General features: G+C 43.3%; 1 protein-coding gene across 1 annotated transcript in view; it reads right to left on the reverse strand.

Annotated features, from left to right (window-relative positions):
- Positions 1–42: 42 nt before the first annotated feature.
- Positions 43–3,568, reverse strand: part of LOC106818895 (plipastatin synthase subunit B-like) — a 9,748-nt gene continuing 6,222 nt past the window's right edge. The window contains exons 5-6 of the mRNA XM_014823565.1: positions 3,118–3,121; positions 43–1,729 (exon numbers count right to left, since the gene is read on the reverse strand). The gene's annotated coding sequence lies outside the window, so the exon portion shown is untranslated. The remainder of the gene's footprint in view (positions 1,730–3,117; positions 3,122–3,568) is intronic.

Below are 3,568 nucleotides of genomic sequence, written 5' to 3' on the forward strand. Positions count from 1 at the left end.
GATGAAATTTTTTTAATGATTTTAATTATATTGTAATACTCCTTACAACTGCGTATATTATATAGCAGTCAACAAAATACGTATTTGTTAAACATTATTACACAAGTCTCATACTTAGAGTTAATGCTAGTGTAGCGATGCTGGCGTGCAAGTTAGCATCGCGCGCACTCATTATTCATTCAAAGCGCCTAGCAAGCAGAGGTGTCGCGCACAGAGCGTACAGAGGTGTTTAATAAACTGACCAGATAGCGTGGTCGACAGAGGGAGTGCGGAGAGGGGGGCACGCGGTGCTCGCGAAGCAACGATCGCAAGTCGCATAGGAATGCGACCTGGCGAAGCTCAGGAGGTGAGAAGATAATGCCCGGATGTCGGTCGCGAAAGCCGGGCTCATATAAAAGGCGCGCCGCGCTTGGAGCGGGAGAACTCCTCTCCCCCATTGTTTCACCCAACTGTCCGTGTCGCACGTATATCCCTGTTACCGTTTGATTTACCGTTGCTTTGCCGTTGTGTTCATAATGGCTTACAATATATGTGATTGATTGATATATTGATATATTGATATATGTGATTGATATATATGGCTTACAATATATGTGATTGTGGTGCGTTACGCCTCTAGTTGGTCTTTGCTTTGCGCCTCGCACTACCTTTATCATTACCCGGTAGTACCGGTACACACTATACGATCACGCCAAGTACAACCTAACACTAGTATATTTTGGAGTAAACTAAAGAATGTATGAATTTTGAGCAGTGGCAAGTAGAATTTCTGAAATGATTTACAGTGTGTATTATGGTTATTATTACGACTTTTGATTTGGGCCGCACCTCGTCGTTATTGCCCGCATTGTGTGTATTTTTCTCTCTCTCTCTCTCTCTCTCTCTCTCTCTCTCTCTCTCTCTCTCTCTTATTGGATTATTGACTACTGTCGCATACCAGCTTTACTTGGCAGAAAGCAGCCTGTCATTTATGCACTTGATGGGTCAGTGGGTATCGCTGGTGCTTGCATTTGCTGGCTCAAGGACAATAATTATGGGCATCATAGAAAAATCTTCTGATATAGGTAGGTGGGAATTCGTATAATATCATCGTATCATTTGGATATCTAGAATTTATTGTTAATCTGGTATTGCTGACGTGACTACTAAAACACTTACAATAATATAGTATAAGAAAGTACGTAGGCCCCTATATAATAAGTATGACACGTCTAATGTATATACGTACGTCAAGTTTAAGGGTGCAGCAGCGGAACGCAGCAGCAACGTTTAGATACCAAACTTGTTTCACAACATTTGCTATTGTAAATGTCTGTTGATATGCAACAGTGACACACGTACAGCATACAATTTTATTATATTCTGCAAAAAAGAATTGTAAGTGTGCATCTAGTGATCGGTATATATGCATAATGGATTCCAACAATAAACCTAGTAAAAATTTGTTTTAGCTGGATGAGAAAATACTATAATGGAGCAAGGAGCAGCGCAAGGCAAAATGATTCAGATCAAAACTGTCTAGTTATTGATGGAATGGACCAATCAAAAACGGGCATTCCACACTTTGCATTGTATAGTGTCACACACAGTGAACCAATCCTCCGATACACACACACAGTAAACGCTGCGCTACTATCCCGACTACACTCTTGCCACTAACTCGCTCTGTACTCCGCTAACAACTAACAGCTAACTCTGACTGTTTCTCGCTCTCCTAACTACACTACTACTAATGCTACGTTTACACTATGTTCCCGGCGGCCACAGCAGCCCCGTTTGCCCGAAACGTAGTGCGCCGTGGGATTATGGCAATTTTTTTCTCTGTATTTAAGTTTTGTTAGGTCTTGCCAAGTTTTCTCATGGTCTATCACGGTATCCATGACGGGCCGTGGGGGGAAGGGGCTGCTGAGTCCCGGATGGTCCAAGGCGCACTACGGTTCGGTCCGCGGTCTACTACGGATGCCAGTACGTTCCCTCCCGGCCCGTCACGTTCTGATGGGGTCCCTCACGTTTCTCACGATCTGATCAAGGTCTGACACGTTTTTCACGTTTTGTCAAGGCTTTCTACGGATGAAACGTGGACGCCGTGCAGCTTTGGAGCACGTTTGTGCCCACGGTATAAAAAGAAGGCCTACTGCGTATATTATATAGCAGTCAACAAAATACGTATTTGTTAAACATTATTACACAAGTCTCATACTTAGAGTTAATGCTAGTGTAGCGATGCTGGCGTGCAAGTTAGCATCGCGCGCACTCATTATTCATTCAAGGCGCCTAGCAAGCAGAGGTGTCGCGCACAGAGCGTACAGAGGTGTTTAATAAACTGACCAGATAGCGTGGTCGACAGAAGGAGTGCGGAGAGGGGGGCACGCGGTGCTCGCGAAGCAACGATCGCAGGTCGCATAGGAATGCGACCTGGCGAAGCGCAGGAGGTGAGAAGATAATGCCCGGATGTCGGTCGCGAAGGCCGGGCTCATATAAAAGGCGCGCCGCGCTTGGAGCGGGAGAACTCCTCTTCCCATTACATTGTTTCACCCAACTGTCCGTGTCGCACGTATGTCCCTGTTACCGTTTGATTTACCGTTGCTTTGCCGTTGTGTTCATAATGGCTTATAATATATGTGATTGTGGTACGTTACGCCTCTAGTTGGGTTTAGCTTTGCGCCTCGCGCTACCTTTATCATTACCCGGTACACCCAGTACGTTCACGCCAAGTACAACCTTACACTAGTATATTTTGGAGTAAACTGAAGAATGTATGAATTTTGAGCAGTGGCAAGTAGAATTTCTGAAATGATTTACAGTGTGTATTATGGTTATTATTACGACTTTTGATTTCTCTCTCTCTCTTATTGGATTATTGACTACTGTCGCATACCAGCTTGGCAGAAAGCATCCTGTCATTTATGCACTTGATGGGTCAGTGGGTATCGCTGGTGCTTGCATTCGCTGGCTCAAGGACAATTGTTAATCTGGTATTGCTGACGTGACTACTAAAACACTTACAATAATATAGTATAAGAAAGTACGTATATAATAAGTATGACACGTCTAATGTATATACGTACGTCAAGTTTAAGGGTGCAGCAGCGGAACGCAGCAGCAACGTTTAGATACCAAACTTGTTTCACAACATTTGCTATTGTAAATGTCTGTTGATATGCAACAGTAAAACACACGTACAGCATACAATTTTATTATAATCTGCAAAAAATAATTGTAAGTGTGCATCTAGTGATCGGTATATATGCATAATGTATTCCAACAATAAACCTAGTAAAAATTTGTTTTAGCTGGATGAGAAAATACTATAATCGAGCAAGGAGCAGCGCAAGGCAAAATGATTCAGATCAATACTGTCTAATTATTGATGGAATGGACCAATCAAAAACGGACATTCCACTGTTTCTCGCTCTCATAATGCTACGTTTACACTATGTTCCCGGTGTCGCGCGAAATATCTGACGAGTGCGAAATTTCTGAGATAGCCCCGCCCGCCCCGACCCGACCAATGACAGCTGTTCTTGTGTTACGATAGGTTGTGTACACTTGAATGTTTGTTTAAAAT

Source organism: Priapulus caudatus, unplaced genomic scaffold, assembly GCF_000485595.1.
Source record: "Priapulus caudatus unplaced genomic scaffold, Priapulus_caudatus-5.0.1 Scaffold2620, whole genome shotgun sequence".
Classification (NCBI taxonomy): Eukaryota; Metazoa; Priapulida; class Priapulimorpha; order Priapulimorphida; family Priapulidae; genus Priapulus; species Priapulus caudatus.